The 21,226-nt window shown below is 42.1% G+C and overlaps 1 protein-coding gene and 1 long non-coding RNA gene across 3 annotated transcripts in view; both read right to left on the reverse strand.

Moving 5' to 3' along the window:
* HS3ST4 (heparan sulfate-glucosamine 3-sulfotransferase 4) overlaps positions 1-21,226 on the reverse strand; it is a 384,757-nt gene that overhangs the window by 82,284 nt on the left and 281,247 nt on the right. The gene's annotated exons all lie outside the window — the stretch shown is intronic.
* Positions 12,902-21,226, reverse strand: part of LOC140844079 (uncharacterized) — a 36,103-nt gene continuing 27,778 nt past the window's right edge. Inside the window, exons 3-4 of the long non-coding RNA XR_012122254.1 lie at positions 16,633-16,776; positions 12,902-13,819 (exon numbers count right to left, since the gene is read on the reverse strand). This is a non-coding gene — a long non-coding RNA (uncharacterized lncRNA). The remainder of the gene's footprint in view (positions 13,820-16,632; positions 16,777-21,226) is intronic.

Here is a 21,226-nt window from a genome sequence, read left to right on the forward strand (position 1 = left end):
TGCATCAGTCCCTGGTGCCCGCTCAGGAGAAGCAACTACATACTTCACAGGGCCCAGTGCAACATAAAAATGTGGGGACCCCTGATCAAGTTAAGAACTTCAGTGTAATCACAAAACAACTAACAGTTAACATCTGTGGAGTCCCAGAACTCACATCTAAGATTCTCTGATGCCAAAGCCCACATTCTTACACCCTCTGCCTCTGCCTCCTGCCCATGGCTCAGAGCTTCTGTGCCTAAACCGCAGCTTAGATAGCTTTGTGCCTAGACCGTAAAACATGGTCTGGACCAGTCAGGCTTTTGCCCAGAGATGGAATCAAGGCACATGTCAACAATCATCCAGAGCTATGAATATCTTTCCTAAAGCCTAGAGAAGAAGCCCAAGTGGACACACACAGTAGCTTGAGCTTTTTAACAAGTTGTGTGGCTGCCAAGCCAACCTCTTCGTTGGGCTGCCGGGGATCAAGCCACCGTGCTGCACACAACAAGTGGATGAAGAAGCTTTTCTCCTTGATAACCAAATGCACCCATTCAAGGGCTAGAGTTTCCTATTTTTAATTATCACATTATCTAATTTAATTATGAAATTAAAAATTAATTTTTAAAGGGAGTTGAAAAATATAACCCCTACTTCTCACTCACTCTTTTATCCCATTTATGTCCATTTAGACCAAAATTCAGAAGACTCTTTGTTACCCAGATGGATTCTTTCCTTTGAGATGGAATACAATCCAGCCACAACCTTAGTTTTTCAAAGTTCTTAAGACCATGGTGTCAGGCAAAACCAAGCTCAGGCCCAGCCCCTTGTGTTACCAGACATGTCAACTAGAGTGAGCATTAAACCTCTCCGAAGTCCTACCTTCTCCATCGGGATAATAAAGGAAAGCAGAGTTCTTATGACTATTAAGAACTAGCATAAGAGTGACACGCTTAATGAATGTTAACAGTTAGTAGTCGTGTCATTGGCAGTCATGCTCAGTCCTCTGCTGGGTCATTCACTTCTTCATTCATTTACTCAACACAAGGAAATATTGCTGCCTACTTCCTATGTTTCAGATCTCTATCATAGTTTGGGAAACAGAATGAGATAGAGGCCCAAATCCAGAGAAGCTCACAGATTAGTCATCCAGGAGGAAGGAAATGGGGACCAAAACAATTATAAAGTAGACAATGTTCACAGAGAACATGGAGACAGGAACCCAGACTGGGTGAATCAAGGAAGGCTTCTCAGAAAAGGAAATAGTAAGTTGGGCTGTTAGACTTAATAGTAAGCAGCTTAGTGGGTAGTGTTTCAACCACTGGCCAATGAAAGCAACAGCTGTTATGAATGGAACTCTCTATAGTTCCCTGGCAACATGACTACAGACCAACTTAATCCCCAGTTCTGAGTTTTACTTTTATTTTTGGAAAGTAAAGCAGATGTTACTTTAGAAAGCAAAACAGATATTTTTAAATATTCCAAAGGTCTACAGTTGGGACTTAGGCAGTAGATATTCATAAGCAGGCATGCTTATATAGGAGGAGGGAACGCATTGACTCATGAGTAAGGATTCTGTCAGGTTTCACATGGTATTTTCTGAATGCTTAGCCCACATATGTATGCACATGCAAAAAGGTATGGCATTCAAATGACCAAATAATGGCTTCTACCCTCCCCTTTTTCCCTTTGCAGAAGGTTCTGGTAGCTCCTTCTCTTTGATGGCTTGAGTGCCATGCACATTTCCCATATCTGACTTACAGGATGTATCTGATTAGTCCAAAACAATATGATCATCCCATTTCTCTTAGCAGTGATTTGTGCAAGAGTGGATATGTGACCCAATTCTGGAGAATCGGCTTGAGCAGAAATCACTGGGAGGTTTCCAAGAAAGATTTCCTCTTTGATATAAAGGGGCACCAGAAAGTGATGTCATATATTGTTTTTCCTGTTCTTATTCTTTTGAACAGAGTTGGTTTTGGATGTGGTGCAATATTGCTGCATCTATTTTATCACCATAAAGACACGCTAGCCTGCATGGAAAACTGACATATCACAGCAGGAGAGAAATACAAGAATAATAAGATAGTATGTGACATCATTGAGCTACTGAATTATCACCCTTGAAGCCATCCTACCTTCCAAACTTCTTATGTACAATAATAAATTATTCTTATTGTGTGAGCTAATGGAGTCAGATCTTTGTCATCTGTGGCTAAAGCATGCATTATGATTAAGCTCCAGTCTACTGGTTTTTGAAAACAAAAATTGGTCCTGGTTATCAACAGAAGGAGAAATGAGGCCAGTTTATCAATGGAAGATGTTGTTTCTAAGCCTTGTGTTATTCAGACTTACTGCCTGTCATTGCCCATCCTTACATGTGACATCAATCCAAAGGGAGCAGCCAATCCTGAACTTTGTCTCTAGCAATTAAAGAACCAATGGCATATTGCCAGCCATCTGCGGAATTCTGGGAAGCATTCAGAATATCAGATGTGGGACCCAGGGTAAGGGTGAAATAGTAATACACGGCAGGGCCCTCAGGGAAAGCTGGCAATCCACCCATTAACCAGACCTCCAGCTGGGACCTATCAGGTGATGTTAGAGTACTTCCCTGTTGAGAAATTTTGACTTTTGTGTTAAAAAGCAATACATCTTCTCTTATATCAGAGATGGTTCAGGAGTGTAATTCTTCTTCCATGCAAATCTATAAAAGGGCAATATGTACCCCCATGGTCTGGAGGGGACAAGATAGAATTAAGTAAAAAAAACAGAATTAGAAACTCACCCATAGTAACAATGGAATGAGAGAGGGGGATCCATCAAATAAGAGCAAGTCATACTCTACAGACAAACTCTGAGCTGGCCGTGAAACTCTAAGCACTGAGATAATCTAGCCTTTGGCTGACCCACCGAAGACGGGCATGCTGCACTGGACTCGTGGCCTGTGCTAGATCATGTTTTGCCAATTTGGTTGAGGCTGGGATTATATAAAGGTGAATTAGAGGTATTTAATGTGCTCTGTAAACTATGAGTACCTACATGACACAAGACTTATTTAAAGAACAAACAAAACCAAACAGTTATAGGGTGGTCTTCGAACATGTGATTTCTGTCATAATTTTAAAGGGAAAATGGACACAATACTACCTAATGACCTATTATACTAACTAGAGATCTGAATTATGGAAATCTAAATTATAATAATCAGAGTTCTTAATTATGCTGGACACCAGGCACTGAGCCAGGTCCTCTCTGTACACTGCCTCTATTACCAAGAATGACCTCAAAGGAAAAGCATTTTCCAATGAGGACACAGAGACTCAGGTTGGACAACTTGCAGAGGTCACATAACTTATACATGACAAAGCCAGGATGCAGACTTCTGCATGTCTGGCTGCAAACCTCATGTTCATTCTGCTCTGCTGTGCCACATCAAGTAGAAAGGCCAACAGAAGAACAGGTCAGGAGAGCTGCTTTATTCGTATTGCATTTTCAATGCAGTCAAAATTGTTTTTCAAAATTCTATTCTTCTGTCCATTTAATATCCTTCCACTTTTCAAACCAGCTGCCCCCAAATCACACACACACACACACACACACACACACGTATGTATATGTATAGTCATTATACATATGACCTGTGTATATACACAGTCTTTATGGGGAGGTAGGTGGCACAAATAGCTCATCAATATGACATAATCTGCAGCCATGAACAATGAAAATCACTAAGATGTTTTAAAAACATGGGAAAATGTTTGAGAAATAAAGTGAGGTAAGGCAAGGAAAGAAACTCCAAGTGTATATATGCTGAAAAGACTACAATTACTTAGAAAGCATTTTCATAAACTACAAAGTCCCATGCAAACAGGGACCTTCTTACTGACTTAGAGACGAATCAACAAACTAAGGTCCATAAGCTAGATCTGAGATGCCACCTGCTTTGTCCAGCCCAAATACAGCCATGCTCCTTCAGTTACTTATAGTCAGTGGTTGCTTCCATGCTACAGGGGTAGAAAAGTGACCTGTTGGCCCCCAAAGCCTAAAATCCTTGCTATCTGCCCTTTACAGAAAAAGTGTGCTGCCCTCAACTTACGGACTGGGATGGTGAACATGCCCCTCCCTCAGTTCTCAGTTTTAGTCCTAGGGGAACAGTGCTTAAAGACTAAGGCATTAGATATCATATACCACTGACATCTTTAGATTTAGCTTTCTTGGTTTCAGCCAAGATTCACCCATTGTACTGAGAAGGGATGGGATGCATTTAGAGGCCTTGAGCACTCCCAAGCATCCCCACAGCCTCCCAGGTCTATGAGTCTCTGTTTGCAGACACAGTCATTCAGGAACAACCACTTTATATCACTTCCAGTGAAGCCCACATAACAAGGTGCCAACTTGCTAACTCAGATATCTAAAGAGGGGCTAGACAGTAATGCAAATGAGTAATGTAGGTTGTGTGTAAGACAATAGGGAGTGGTGGGGACAGAGGTAAATGGAAAAAATGCCCACGTCATTCAATGATGGAGGCTGTTCCCCATCCCCAGCTGGTCACTGCTGCTCTGCTCAGCAAGAATGCAGGCCTGTGTAGCCAGATCTTTTAACTTTTCTAAGAAAGCTGAAAGTCCAGTTATTTAGGTAAAATCTCCCCATATTTAAAATGTGGAAACTTTTTTTTTAGTCACCACATAGAAAAATAGAAATCTTCCAGATAAATGTGGCCCCTCGGCTGACAGTTGTCTACCTCTGCTGAAATTAAATTCACAAATGTGTGAGTTTACAATGATTTTAGGAATATACCTGACAGATAAATATTCAAGTCCTTACACAGGTCTACTTTGAAATTTGAAAGCTCCCAACACTCAAACCTATATTAGTAATCTCATCATCGAGGGCTTACAATATGCTAGGCACTATTGCAGTGGCTTTACATATATTATTTTAGGAAGCAAGGACCATCTTCCCCATCCCCATTTTACAAATGTGGCAACTGAGGCACAGATAGGTCAACTGGCGAAAGATTACAAAACTAGCAAATGTAGAGATTGGGTCTGGATCTCCCACAATGTGGGTTCCAGACTTTGGGTTCTTATCCAGAGCTTCCCACCTTTAAGGTTCACACAGATTATTTGACAATCTGGTTCAGAAGGTCTGGGGTGGGACCCAAGGTCCATTTCTCACAAGCTCCCAGGGGTTGGCTGATACAGTTAGTCCAGGAACCACACTTTGAGTAGCAAAGCCCTTACCCACTCTAATGGGGTTCTCAAAGTATGGTCCCCAGAGCCACAGTACCAGCTTCCTCCTGGAGATGTGCTACACCAGATCCCACCCCAGACCTGACAGCCTGAGGGTGGGCCCAGCAATCTGTGTTTACCAAGACCTTCAGAGGTTCTCATACATGCTCAAGGTCTTAGAAATAGTCAGCCTCTGTGTTAGGGCTCCCAGAGCCCACCCTTCTGGACATGCCTCGCTTGGCGGTGGGGCTAGTCAGAGTGAGCCTTTCCTGTCTCACGACCTTGATTCCTGCTTGGGCAGGGCAGACACACAAACAATGGCTCTTTGTACATCTATAGTTGTATAGGCGGCCCATAAATGGCAGCATTTAAACAGAAGCAAGGGCTGTGGCCTTAGGCTGGCTCTGTTTTGTACTTTATCCTCCACTCAGGCCAAGATCAGTGAGACAAAATCACCCCAGTTTGACTCGTCACCTCTGAATCTACTACCATGGTCAAAGGTGACTGTGGCTATGTTGTCTGTGCTTGACAACCCTTCTCAAAAGGAAGTTGCCCAAGTCCTGGACTTCAGACATTCACAGACTGTGGAAGGCAGGACTGGTGGGCACTGGGAGCAATTGGAGGTGGGGGGTCGGGGGAGCACAGACACCATACAGCTGCCATCTGGAGCAGCAGAAGTGTTTTGACAGTTTTCAAGATGGACATTAAATCACTCACTGGAGAGAAAGTGAAGTGGGTGTCAGTCAGACTGGGGGTGGGAGGGGGTGCAGCTGGCAAGTAGCAATTGAAGTGACTGTGTGATGGGACTCAGAATGAGAATCATAAATCTTGATTACTTTCTGTCTCAGCTGATTTGAACCAAATGCCTTGGACAGGGAGAGTTCACATCTCGCTGAAAACTGCAAGAAAACTGATTAAATGTACAAACTGACATAAATAGCCCCCGATCCATGTTAACGTTCCAACAATCACCACTGAGGAAGAGGTTACATTTTGCAGATCTGGGATATGTTTCAATGAAAAATGGCATGATGGATCCCTGGGCTATGAGGGACCCACCGCCTTCCCTCTGTGCTTTCACTCTGGTCCAGTGGATTATCTATCACTGTATCACCGGAAAGCTAGCTGCTCTTATAATGGAGGCAATTAGTACAGCCAGCCCACCTGATTCTGAGTACCCTCACCAAGAAGTGAGATGCAGAGTCATTACCATAAAGCAATAATAAAGTAAACCATTCAATTATGGATGGAAAAAAGGCACTTGCATTAATAAGAATATTGTATGTTTAAGAGCATTAAAATGCTAACACTTTACCATTTTTGCATGCATACTGAATGAACTCAGAGACCAGAATGATTTGAAATGATGGTGCCCTTTCTCAGATACAAAATGATGGCGCCCTCTCTCAGAAGCCAGTGCAGCTACTTGGGGTCTAGGGGTGGAGGGACATGTGAACACGACAGGACCCCTGGACATTCCTGCCTGAACCTTTCTGTCATTGTTTAGAAATAAGGATTGAGGGGTGGATGGACAGGAGAGCAGGTGAGAAAGAAAAGTTAAGGAACTGGAGGCTGCCACTTGCAGGATGGGAATGGATGTTTTCAACCCTTTGGTACCAGGCTGGAAGAATTTTTAGCATCAAAATGAGGAAAATAATGAGGAACGGGGCAGGGGATGTGAAGCCATGTGACCAGAGGACCCACGCAGTTAACACAAACAGGTGAGGTGGGCAAGATGAAAGGTTACAGGGATGAAGCAGCTGTATTGAAAGTAGACAGCTGCTTGCTACTCAGCTCCTGCCAGCTTTTGCCATGAGGAAGCATAGGCCTGGTGCTGCCAGATCTGATTTTTCAAGAGAAGGCAGAGAAGTTGGTGTTTGCCTGAAATTTCTCAATTTTTAAAATGCTGTAAGAGCCAACCACAATGCATATGAGGACCACATGTGGCTCTTGGCTCACTGGTGGCCCTTAGTGTAGAGTCAAATACTTACAAGTAGAGGGTCAGGATGCAGGCACATCTTAGAGAGACTGTGGGGTCACCTCCAGACCATCCCAATAAAACAAACAGCACAACAAAGTGAGTCAAATGAAGTTTTTGGTTTCCCAGAAAGTTATGTTTACATTATGCTGTAGACTATTAAGTGTGCAGTAGTGTTGTGTCAGAAAAAAATGCACACACCTTAATTTAGAAATACTGTATTGCTAAAAAATACTAACCCTCATCTGAGCTTTCAGCAACTCATAATCTTTTTGTGGCTGGAGTGTCCTGCCTTGACATCGATGGCTGCTGACTGATAAGGCTGTTTCACTTTCTTATCATTCATGTGTTCACTGGAGTAGCACTTTTAATTTCCTTCAAGAATTTTTCTTTTACATTCACACCTTGGTTAACTATTTGGTGCAAGAGATACAGCCTTCAGCCTGTCTCAGTGACTGACATGCCTTCCTCACTAAACTTAACCATTTCTAGCTTTTGATTTAAAAGGAGAGATGTAGAACTCTCCCCTTCATTTGAACACTTAGAGCCCATGGTAGGGTTAGTCACTGTCCTAATTTCAATATGGTCCTGTCTCAGGGAATAAAGAGGCCTGAGGAAAAACATGTATAGATGAAGTTCACGATCTTATATGGGAGCCATTCGTGGTGCCCCCAAATAATTACAATAGTACCATCAAGGTCACTGATCACAGATTGCCACAACAAATGCAGTAATAATGAAAAAGTTGAAAATGTTACAAGAATAAACAAAATGTGACATAAGAGACACAAAGTGAGCAAATGCTGTTGGAAAAATGGTGCCAATAGATGTTCCATGCAGGGTTGCAACCGACCTTCAGTTTGTAAAAAAAAAAAAAAAAAATGCAGTATCTACCAAGTCTAATAAAGAGAAGCACAATAAAAGGAGGTGTATCTGTATTGTGTCCTTAACTGACTTTGTCAATAGCTGGCTGTACCACCCTAGAAACATCACACAGCCTCTCTAGGACTCAGTTTCCTCATGTAAAATTGTCTTCTAGGCTGTAAGTGCTTTGAGGGCACCTATGCCTCGCGTTCACAGAGATATCCTCTGAATGTAGCAGCATGCCTGGCACATAACAGTTGCACAGAAAATGTTTGCTGAATGACTGAATCAATGAAAGAAGGAGGGAGAGTCTTGCTCTGAATCCCTGCATCCAGTCTCCTGGTTTCTTACCGTCAGTTCCCACCAGTCCTTTTCCCCGACTCCTTGTCCTGTTGCTCAAGACATAAACCCTGGTCCCTGACTTTGTCACTTGCTCAGTTGTACTTTATTTTGCCCACTTTCACTTACTTGTCCATTCATCTGTGAAATCTTAATGCGGTCCCATTATCCTGGGCTAGGTCCTGGCTGGCACTGGGCATACAGAGAGGAAAGGGCATTAGCCCCACTCACAAGCAGCATTCAGGCTGGAGAGGCTGAGTAATGAGCAAGCATAAACAGAGAATACAAGGTGATAAACTCTAATGAAGATGTGTGCCAGGCACCATTCTGGCTTATCTCTCTGATTCAAGCGTCTGACTACCTTAGAAAACAGATTCCAGAACACTGATGCTGCCACCTGCCTTCTGAAGAGTCATGCCAGATGTTCCTCTTGCCTAACAGTCCTTCTCTGCATCCTCCTGGCCATCCCAAATCTACCACTGGTGCCATCTGTGGGGACTGCCTTTCCTTCCAAACTTTGTTTTTTTAAGGTTCTTGCCTCCTCCGGTTATTCATAGCTAAACATCTTAAACCTGTATCACCAAGGGACTTTAAATTCAGTCTCCCAAGGACTCTTCCCACCTTGAAGGCCCCTAGTACCTACGTCAGATAAACCTTGAGAAGATGCTAAGAACTGATATTACAGAAGTGTCTTCATGATATCACAGGATCTCATTTAATAGTAACTCATCAGAACGTGTTAGAACCATGCTGCCATAAAGCTTTCACATGTTTGCCCAGTCTACATACCTCCTTTTTGATCACTGTGCAAACAATTTTTCTACTTTATTTCTTACTGTAAACTGGCCCATGTTTTCCTAGCTTACTGCTTCATGTATTATATTGGCACGGGCAGCTAATATTAATGGAAACACCTATTCATATCCTGTTCTCCAACTCTTCCTACAGCAACCAGCTAATCAGGTTCATGGTCTGCCTCCCAAGTTACCAAAGAGACAGTGTGAGCAAATGTGTGCCACTGCCTAGCAAGGATAGTCACCTAATGTAAGAGCAGTTTCCTCACCCCTTAGCTGTCAGTTGCCAAGCTACTGCTCTATATTGCAGGCTTTTGTTAAAAAATCAGCCCACTCCTGGTACAAATTTCTGCATTGCAAAGAAGGCCAGGTTATGCTGTGATAACAAATTAATCTTGATGTGTCAGTTGCTTAATGCAAAGGGAGGTTTTTTTTGCTCATGCCCATGTCCAGTGTTGCCTGGCAGAGGCTCTGCTCCACACCGTCCCTCAGGGAGGCTCCACCACAAAGTCATGCAGCTATTTCAAGATATGGCTTCTTGTTGACTGTGGCTGAGTAATAAGGTAGGGGGGTCACACAAGCTTTGCTTTGTCTCAGCCTGCCTCTTAGCCAGGGCTAATGTCAAGACCCCATGTAATGACAAGGAAATGGGACATATAGTCCTCTTGGGTGCCCCAGAGAGAGGGAAAAGCCAGTAAAACTGAGCACTAGAAGTTTCGACCGTATTCACTTACTACCTTGTTTAAATCAAATGACTTTTACATAAAAAGCTCTCACTGAAATTAGAACTTATACTCCTTGAGAGAAATTGTGTGTATAAGAAGACTTGATGAATCTTGAAATAACTGGTCTCACTTGCAGAAGTCAAGTCGATGGTTAGCACAAATATATCAGAAACAGAAACAAAGCACACTTTAAATTTCCTGTAGATGTTACTCATAAAGGGCCCAAGTTCAAGAACCACTCTCTTCTTGATAAAAGAGAGAGAGATAAGCTAATGATAGAGAGGTATAAAAGATAGGCTAGTACCAAATAGAGACATTGTTCTTGGCATAATTAGGCAAAAGAGAAGTAAAATGTAACTTTCTAATTATATGATTCACTGTTACTTAACATCCTGCCCAAATAGCTTCTAAAATAACCCAGTAGACACCAGTGGTATTTAACACCAGTGCTACTCTGACCTGCAGCATGTCTGGGCAGACAGAATTGGGTATTTGGGGTCTGGTCTGGTTAGGTAGAAAGATATACATGAGCAGCTGGGGAAGGAGAAGATAAAAAGGTAAAAAACTACCCAAACTCTGCCCAGGTAGGGGGTCCCGGGTGAAGACAAAGGCTTTGCAGGGAGATAGCTTTCTGCCTTTCAGGACCAGGCTAAACGGGTCCCAACCAGGTCCCAGAGTAGGAGCAATTAACAAAACTAAGAACCGTCCAAACCACACCTCATCATAACCTCATTAAAATAAAATTGCAGTTTTGCTCCCCACCCCACTTTGGGCTTTTCTGTGTGCACTTTGGGAAAAGACATGCACACCAAAGGAATGGGTGTAGAACTAGAGCTATCAATCAAATGACCTCACCCTGTCAATCAAAGAAGTGTCTACCAGTTAGATCATGATAAACAGACTCTCCCCTAAAAGATGGGGACCTTTGCCTGCCTTGACTCTGGCCCACTCCTCCCTTGGAGGGTGTTCAAATAAAACTCTCGCTCAGCTTTATTACTGTGTTTCTGCCCTTCAATCTCTTTGTTTCGGTAGGGATAAGAACTGAGAACAAACTTGACTCCACCTGCAACAGTCTGACAACCACATCAGCAGGTGGGTTCCTAGATACTTTACCTATAACAGTAGCCTCTTGAGAGTCCTCATGTTTGCAGGAACAAGACAGCATGAGAGGGTAACATCTGTCTGTTCATTGCTGTTCTATGCAATCCATGGCATGCCTAGGCTCATTTCCAGATTTACTTTATCCCAGGGTTTCTCAACCTCATCATTACTGATTTTGGGGGTCAGATACCTCTTTTTGGGGGAGAGAGAAGGCTGTCTTGTGCATAACAGAATATTTAGCAGCATTCTTTGCCTCTAGATTCCCATAGTACCACCCTCAGCCCTATTGGGACAATCAGGAATGTCTCTCCACATGGCTAAATGTCTCTCAGTGGGGGTTGCAACCACCCTTAGTTGAGAAGTACTGGTTTATCCTAAATCTAAAAAATTGGAAATACAGGCTGTAGAGTAAGCAATTTGACATCCAAAGAGAGATCTGACTTTTGTCCTCAATCCTGGGAGGTAGGCTCTAAACCCTTGGAATATTCCAAGTGATGGGAATGTCTGTTATTTGTGGTGGGCCACCCCTGATAGTTTATGCCAATCAGATGACTCACAGTGGACCTAGAGATAGTGTATCTAACTAAATGACTCAGGGTGGGGGCTGGCCATGCCACCACAAACACCAACCATGTGATTAGAGGTTTTGAGCCATGCACTATCAACCTGACCTCCAGGAGTGGAGGAGGGCTGGAGGTTGAATTCAACCACATGGGCAATAACTCAATCAGTCTAAGTAACAGATTCTCAGTACAAACCCTGGACACCAAAGCCTTAATGAGCTCCCTGGACTGGCAATACTACACGCATATGGCCACCGTTGATGTCTGGAGGAAAAGGCACCTCTGAGAAGGACAGAAGCTTTGTGTTTGGAACCCTTCCCCTCCTGAGCCTGCCAGATTCTCCCCTATACATGTCTTCCTTTGGCTTGTTCTGATGTATTTCTTTTTGCTATAATGAAACATAATTGTAGGTATAGCACTTTCCTGAATTCTGTGAGTCATGTTCATGAATTATCACACCTGAGGGTAGTTGCGGGAACCCCTAAATTTATAGCCAGCTGGTTGGAAGACTGGCCCTCACGACCCCCAAACTTATGGCTTAAGAGTCAGAAATCTTGGTTAGACATGACATCTTAAACATTATACCCTTAATCTCTAGTTTGGCTAATTCTAAGTACAAATGTAACAGGGTCTGTTTTTTAAATCATTAATTTCCTTAATTTTATCTTAAAAATATTTTCTCCGCAGGTTACCATTGCTCCTTGTGGGAAAGGGTTGTATTCAATAGCTCTGAAAATAGCCAGTAGAAGTTCACAATATATTAAGTCACAAGGGTGTGGTGGTAAAAACTCAGGCCTCTAAATGATGATTGTAAATCCTGATTCTGTCCCTTTTGCTTGTAATATGGTGGGCAGGTCATTTCATTCTTTTGAGACTTGTTGTCCTCATTCGTAAAATGATGATGATAGAACTTTTATTCACTCATTCTTCTGAAGTATCCACAATGTGCCAGGCACTGATTTAACCACCAGGCACATAGCAGTGAACAAGTTGAGGTCCCTGCCCCCATGGAGTTCACATTCCAGTAGGGGAAATAGGCAACCAACACTAACTTCAGATGATGAAAAGTATCACCAAGAAAAATAAAGCATAGTAAGGCATGAGCAAGTGATAGTTGGAGTGGGTGTTCTTTTTAATAGAACTCTCTGAGAACACCTCTCTGCAGAGAAATCACTTGTGCAAAGGTCCTGAGGTAGGAACAGGTTTGACATATTGGACGTATAAAAAAGTATGGTCATTAAGGATTAATGAAATGAAGCATACAAAGTTAATGAACTTAGTACCTGGTACTTACATGAAAAGGTAAGCATCTGTTAGGTGAATCTGCATAAAAGTGTGTTGAATGCGATTGGAAAACATCCCCAGGAATGACAACAGTTGAATTCTACTCAGTGCTGACCATGTATTATATATTAACTAACTTACCTAATGCTCACAACAACCTCCAAAGGTAGATAATATTGTCTTCACCATTTTTACAGTAGAGGAAATTGAGGGAAGAGTCTTAAAAAATTGCCCAAGTTCAGTTTACAGTGGTAAAACCAGGACACTAGGAACAGGGCAGTCAGCTCTTGAGCAGTGAATGCCTAACCACTCTGCTTACTGCAGGTTTTAACAACGGCTCTACTGCAAGATCTGTTCTCTAGTTTTGGACCTCTCAAAACACACTTAGGGCTTATTATTGTGAATTTCTTATTTAATAAATTTATTTATTCAGTGAGCATTTATCAAATGCCTGCCAAGTTCCCAGCACTTGAACAGGCACTGAGAATATAAAGAATGTGGCCCAGCCTCTATACATACTGGAGTGTGGGGCAGAGACAAGTACAAAATTATAATGCACTATTTCAAGCCTTGGAATGCCATTTAACTGTCTCATGTGTCTTCAGCTTGTCTTCCCAAGAGGAATATGTCAGCAGAGGTTTTGATGTATGAAACTTATTGCTAGTGTATCTGGACATTTTCATAAACAATGGAAAAAATATTAGTGGCTTCTGAGAAACAAAAAACTACAGTAGTGGATTAGAAATTTCAGGAAATCTTCAACTGCACTTAGAAGAGACTCTGCTGAGTTTTTTCTCAGCTTCCTGAATTGTGGTTTTTCTCCCTTGATTGTTCCTATTAGATTTGGCTCTTTATATGAAGGACAGACCTTCCCTGTTTTTTTGGTATTGTTGCACACCATTTCTTCTCCCCACAGTCTTCATGCGCACACAGACAGGAAACCGCTGGGTTCTTTCTCCATCTGCCAGGTGAGAGGAGGTAAAACATGAATCTCTATCTTCCTGTTTTATGGCAAAATAGGATTATCTGCAGACCACACCCAGCTGCCTTATCTACTGAGACACAGGCCCTGATGCCTGGGTTGATTAATTCTTGAGATTGATTTGGAATTTGTGCGTATCTCCTTCACAATCATTAAAGAGGCATTCACTGATTATTCGGTTGTAGGATCTATTCCCTTCTCCAACTTTACAACCCCCTCAATCTCCTCCAGAAACTACAAGGGCTTTTTCAGCCTCCTTGGCTTTCATCGATCTTGGTTTAGGTAATCCATGAGAAGGGAAGCATGGAATCAATAGAATTCATGTCCCTCATTTCTATAACTCAGATCTCAACTTCATATATCCCTCATAATATTTTTAACAGATTAGTAAAACATGGATTTTATTTTCCTTTCTATTGTAATCCCCACATTGCCTCCATTCCAACCCTATTTCCTGAGCGCGCGCGCACACACACACACACACACACACACACACACACACACACACACACACACACACACACACACACACACACACACACACCTGTGTCAGGGTGTAACTTACAGTCCAATAGCCAAACTTAGCCTGAAGTCATGACTTATTGTACCTGTTTATGTACTTCAAAGAGTTAAATTTAAATGCTTTCAATTAATACTGGGGCTTTCCAGGTTTCCCTCTTCCCCTCTGATCTTCATTCTCTGGTTTCATTTATTTATCTTACCTACCTGGCACCCGGAGGAATTTGAGTTTGCAATTTCTATTTCTAGCCACAATGAACTACTTTCAATTTCCTAATCATGCCCAGCTGTGTCTTAGCTTTAAGCCACTGCACATGCCGCTATCCATACGTGGTCTCTTTTCTCTTTCCAAGCTAGTAAAACTAGCCTAGGACTTTGTAGGGTAGGGCAGTAAACATTCTTTAGGACAGAGAATGTTATTCCCACTTTAATGAAGAGGAAACTCAGGTTTAGAGAAATTAGAACAATTGTTTAACATCATGTAGCTAATACATGGAAGATCCCAGGTTAGAAATCAGGCCAACAGCTCCAAAATAACAAGTTATCTCAGTAATTCTGCCTTATTCCCCAATAACTCTTTTTGGACAATGTCTCCTCTGTGAAGCTTTCTTTGAGCTCCCATAGGCAGAATTAGCTATTCCCTCTGGAGTATTCTCTCAGCATTACACATCACGTGTCTTTGTGAAGTTATCAGACTTAACTGTATCTATTTGATCCCATGTGAATATCCCACTAGACCAGTATTTCTCAGACCTGAAAATGACAGATGTCCAAGAATATATCCATAGAGTTCCAGGTTTCCTTAAACCTCAATTTAAAATCCCTATCTTAACAAACAAACATACATTTCAAACTTCACTTTTCATGCTATAAAGCTACTTACTCTATAAAAATATTGAAAATTCCCACCCATTCAAGTCTATACACCTCAGGGACCATTGCTCATTCATCTTTGGTTTCTCATTGCTCAGCCTCAGGCCTGGCTCAGAGAGCAGCTTCTGGAAATGTTGGTTGAATGAGTGAAAGCATGAATAAAGAATGATCATGTAGGCTTCCTGAGAACAAAAGAGATGTAGCCCACATCACTAGGGTAAATTAAGCTAAAATGAAAGGCTGACTCTGCAGAGCTGACTCCCCTAGGTCAATAACTGCAATTCAAACAAGTCTTGCAGTTGAGACAGTTAAACTAATTTTTAGCCACGTTTGCAGTTCAACTGAAACACAGAATTGCACTTCTCCGTCCCACTGAAGTTTGGCAAGAGCATGTGACTTGCTTTAGCCAACAGAATGTGAGTAGATGTGCAATATGTCGCTTCTGGGTGGAAGGATGCAGCTGGGTTGTTTTTTGGTTTGGGTTCTTGTGATTTTTTTTTTTTGCTGTTTTCCTTCACTTGACAATGCAACATTCCAGGTGCCTCTGCCTACAATTCTGAGTGAGATGATATGAGGCAGAGACTGGAGCCTCCTGCTCTAGACAGGAAGTATGTATGAAGAGAAAATGCCCCTTTGCTGGGTTCAGTCACCAGTACCTGAAGTTTGTTACTGCAGCAAAACCTATTTATTCATTCACTTAACAAATATTTACTAAGCACCTGATATGTTCCAGGCACAATGCTAGGCACTAAGGATATAATGGTGTGCAAAGTCAAGTATGGTCTTTGAACTGATGGAAGCTATAGTCTATTGGAAGACAAATATTTATTAAAGAAATACATACAGTGCAACAGGGACAGATGCTTTGGGAGCATGATGCCATGAAATAAATGGATAGAATGATCAGAAGAAACTTCCCTGAGGAATTCACAATTAAGAACTGAAGGAAGAAAAAGAGTTAACTAGAAAATGGTTTGGGGGAGGGGAGAAGGACATGCCATACCAAGGGAATACCATGTGCAAAGACCCCAGGACAAGACCCCATGGGTTAAAGGAACCTAGTGAAGCTCCAGTAAGAGTAGCTCAGAATTTCTCCACTCCCTGTGACCACCAGCAGGATGCAAGCTGTTAGGGGGGACAGCACATGTGAAACTACTTGGGACCTAGAAGGTGACAAAACTGAGGAGATATTTCAGAGCTGCTAGCTGAGTCTGAATCTGTGGCTGCATATATTGAATTCCTGATGTCCTAACTGATTTTTTTTCCTTGCTTTTGGAAACAGGGGCCCTGTATTTAACTGCCTCAGTCCCAGAAGTGCATGTCCTTGAAGGGAAAGATAAAAGCAGTGTGGTGAAGCAGCTACTCTTGATAATTCTCCCATTAACCCCATTTCTACTCACAGTTCATGAAAACAAAGTGTGATGTCCCTGAAGGCCATTGCCACCTGATGGACAGAGGCTTCAATCTTCCCTGCCTGGAAGTGCATATTAGAACGGGAGGCAACGGCTCAGTCTTGCCAGTCTGTGCACCCTCTGAGCAGAAGTCTGGGGATACATGACACAAGGGGACAGGGCAGCAATATTTATTAAGTCCTAGGGTGCTTTGGGATGTTGTCCCTTTACATCCCTAACTTCCTTACATTGTATATGTTAACATTTCCATTTTGCAGATGCTTCCCACTTAAATAATACAACAGATGAGGAAACTGAGGCACAGAGAAGTTACAGGGCTGGTATAATTGGTAAAGCTAAGATTTAAATTCAGTTCCATCTGACCCTGAATCCTCCTGGTGCTGAGGGATGAGACTCCAAGTGTGCAAAACTTAAAGCAGGAGTTACACAATCAAATACTTCCAGGAGCCTGTGCACAGCAAAGGAGGGAAACAGCCTAGGAGAAGCACAGCAGAGGAAGGACCCAAGGAACGTGGGCCTTTTTGGAAAGGGGCAGCTACTAATCAGCTCCTAATGGTAACTGCCACATGGCTCCGAGAACAGATCTCCCCAGATTTCAAGAGAATCCCCAACTGAAGATAATTATGTGAAATCTCCAACCTGTTAAAAAGCTAGCATCTACTAAAAATACGTACACATACACCTGCCTCTGTACAGACCACAGCTGCACTGGAGCCTCGTGTAACCTAGTGGTTTCTCACCCATGTGTGACTTTGACCCCCAGGAGACATCTGTCAATGTCTGAAGATATTTTAGGTTCTCACGACTGGGGGAGCAACACTCTAATATGGTGGATAGAGGCCAGGAATGCTTCTAAACATCGTACCATGGCAGAACAGTCCTTGCCACAAAGAATCATTCAGTCCCAAACGGCTCGAGTATCCAAGCTGGGAAATCCTGATTTAACCTGTGGTCCCTCAAGCTCTGATCTCTGGTTCAAGGGTTTCTTCTCCCAGCTAAATCTTCCCTGGGTCTTTTATTCCTCACAGGTATCATATGCTAGGGATGGCATGATATTTACTTGCTTTTAATTTGGTTTGCTGTGTTCCAAACCTGGGCTAATTCTTACTAATGCTGAAGGTCTGGAGTTACACTTGCAAATCCAGCTTAACTTTCAAGTATATAAGAAACAGGAGCAATTCAACTCCAGTCAATAATGTAAACAAAGCCTAGTTTAGATAAACCCCATTACCAGGCCCGATGTGGCACAGAGCACCTCTGCTACTGCTGATTAGCGTTAAATGCTAAACACAAACCAATTAACACACTCTAAGGCTGCTTATCTCCTGTCACTTAATGTGGAAACAGAGCCGAACACTAAATACACGTATTGATTTAGCCATTAAATCCAGCATCACTCAAATAAAACTCATTATATTATTGAGTAAAAACAAAGTCACTTTAGTTTCCAGGGTGGGCCGTATCATTAAGAAATTTCACTTTTATACTTTTCCATTGATTTCCCAACTGGCCAGAGCTCTGCCTCCCACTGTGGGTCTCGCCGGCTCCAGGACAAACCTACAGAGAGCCCTGAATTGACCTGAACGTCATCTTTCCTTGTAGCTCTAAAAATACACACTCACATGGGAATCTCTTTTCTTTAAAATGCTATTTCAGCATAGATGAGGAAATTTTATGCTTGAAAGAGAAGATATCAAATGGGAACATGAGCTAGGATATTCAAAAATAACAAATACAAAAGCCATGGGCATTATAATAAAGATGGGTTAACTTTGAATATTAACCATAGGCACTGATCCAATGCTTATAGGCAAAGAAAAAAAAAACAGAAATATCTTCCCCATTCAGATATAAACTTAACTGACTGAGAATTCTTAAAAATGTGATCATGAAATCCCTTTGAATGGGTATTTTAATTTATTCTGCTTAAAGTGCCTGCCATACCCCACATTGTACTTCCTACTGCTTTGGCGGCCATTACATGTGACCAAAATGGTTTAAGTCTTCCCCAGGGGGAAACTGAGCCCCAGTGAATGCTTTGTCTTTCTGACGTTTATCCCCACAGTCCGGCTCAGAGGGCTGGTATGTAGGCAACACAATTGCACGTGCGTGATACAGAGACATTGGCCGTGAGCTGTCTCATCAAACGCAAGCGTAAATATACGCTTCTTATGCTGCATTTTCCCTTGGATTTCACTTGAAGACTCTTTTACCTTCTTTTCTGATTGATAGGATTGGACACATGATGTTAGCCCTTGTAAATCTCTCTACCAAATGCTGTCCTTACCGTAACATCTTTACAGAGCAAGTCATACCCAGTTCGCTTACCAGCTGCTCTTAGCAGGTTCTGGTGTGCTACCAATCAGTGGTAGAGAAACATGTCTGCACTGCTCAGGAAAGTACGGATCATCCGTAGTATCTCCTGTTTATCCAACCCTCCTTATGGATGGAAATCTGTTCTACTAGAGAGCATTATCTGCCAGGATATCTCTTTTCTACTGATGAGAAAACTGGGCAAGTTAAGTAAGTCGTGGAGTGAAGATTCTACCTCAGGAGGTCTGGCTCCAGAGCCTGCAAGTTTAACATTTTATTATCTAATCCCTGGCTGTTAGTTCTGTGGGTCAATAAATTCATATAAATCAGTCAGTGTTGGATTTCTGTCCCTTGTGTTGCAGAAAGACCAAACCAATCTATTGTCTTGTCTACCCAGAAATCTTTACTGATGGAAATCTGCCAAGCATGTAAACACTATTTGTGTAAAGTGCTTTACAAACCTTTCTCCAGCAAATTTTTTGCGAGCAAGGAATTCTAAAGGTATGTCTGGAGACCTAAGTCTTTTCTTTGGAAACCTAAATCTGGTCCTTTCTAAATGGTCAACAGCTGTTATTTCCAGATCTCCCCTAACATCTAGGCCCACTTTCCCACCACTCACCTGGATTTGTCACTGTCAGGTAAATTGAAGTTTTCACCCAGACTATTCAGAATCTCCCATCTGGCCTTAGTCCATTCACTTACCAGTGGATGTTCACCACAGCACAGCCTCTGGTCAATCCAGGGCAAGGGGTGGAGAGAAAAGCCATTTTCTCTCCTACCCCCCATTCCCGGTACCTAATCGGTCTGGTACCAGTCAGTCACCAGGGACCTGCCCGTAGAGTTCCTCCTGGAAGGGGTGGGCAGGGGAGGAGAGCACAGCCTTGGTGGGAGGAGACGGATGGGAGCAAGCTGTGAAAAAGAAAACCTCTTAACCCAACCTGTCCTTCCCCTTGTCTTACTTCAGTTTCACCAGATTCATAGGGAACATGTCCCAGGCCAGAAATCCCATCCCCTGGAGCAACAGTCAGTTACTCAGATTTCTGGTCAGCAAGGAATTTAGGTCTTAACCTCTTCCACTATTTCTTTATTTACTTCCTCACTAATAAACAAGCTGGAACTTTGCTGAACTTTGTCCCACTTGGCCTCATGAGATATATTCCAAGTATGGTGAATATTTATTGTACCAAATGCTCTGGAAAGATCTATGTTTAAAAAAAGTTCATAGGGTCCCACACTGGTGCCCCTCTTTGTTATGCCTCCACTTCCTTGAGTAATCCCAGCCATTCCCAAGACTTTAATGACCACCTATGCATTATTATGCTTCACAGGGAGGCTTAAGTCCTCTTCTGAACACCATACCTACAATTTCAATTCTTACTCAGTATGTGCAACTGGGAAATCCCAAAGAAGCAACACCACCAAAACAAACTATTCCCCCAATGCTGCTCCAAACCTCCATCCACCTACTCCTCTGCCTATATGCCAATTCTGCTACTGGCATTATCATTCAGTCAGGGTTCTGAAGCAGACACTTGGCTTTTTCATCTCCCTCATCCCAGTCCCCATGTTCAATGTGTTACCAAGTCCTGACAACTCTCTTTCAAAATATCTTTTAAAGGTATATTATCTTTTCTTCTTCTCATTATTTCTTGACTGAAAGCCCCAATATTGCCAATATCCCCCTAAATATCCTTCTACCTCCAGGACATCTCCACCTTAATCTACCCTCCCCATTATAACCTGCATGATCTTGCTCCAAAAGACATTTCAGAGCCTGAGAGAAAAAGGCACAGTAAGTGTAAGAAATTAAGAAATCCTTTCTCAAAACTTTCCTTTTTCAAATTTTTTTAATGCCCTCAAACAACCAATAAGGATGGTGTGATATTTCCGCCAACAGGGTGAAATCAATCGCATTCTGAATCAGGGACAAATTTATTATTAATTGCTGTGTGTTTTGAAATTGATTTAAAGGCATATCTTATATTACCAGCTTGTTGCAAAATCTCAATTACTTTGTTATTGCCTGAAGAGAGATAAACCCCAATATTTAAAAAAGTTTTTTCTTTGGAAGTAATTTCAAATTTTTAGAAAAGTTTCAAGAATAAAAATAGTACAAAGAATACCTGTATACACTTAACCCAGATTCATCTATTGTTAACCTATTCTCATAGAGACACACCCTTATTTTTCAGAACAATTTTGGAGTACATTTTTTATATCATGGCCTTTTACTTTAAAATATTCAGTATGTATTTCTAAGAATAAGAAG

The sequence above is a fragment of the Manis javanica genome, chromosome 10 (assembly GCF_040802235.1).
Source record: "Manis javanica isolate MJ-LG chromosome 10, MJ_LKY, whole genome shotgun sequence".
Taxonomy (NCBI): Eukaryota; Metazoa; Chordata; class Mammalia; order Pholidota; family Manidae; genus Manis; species Manis javanica.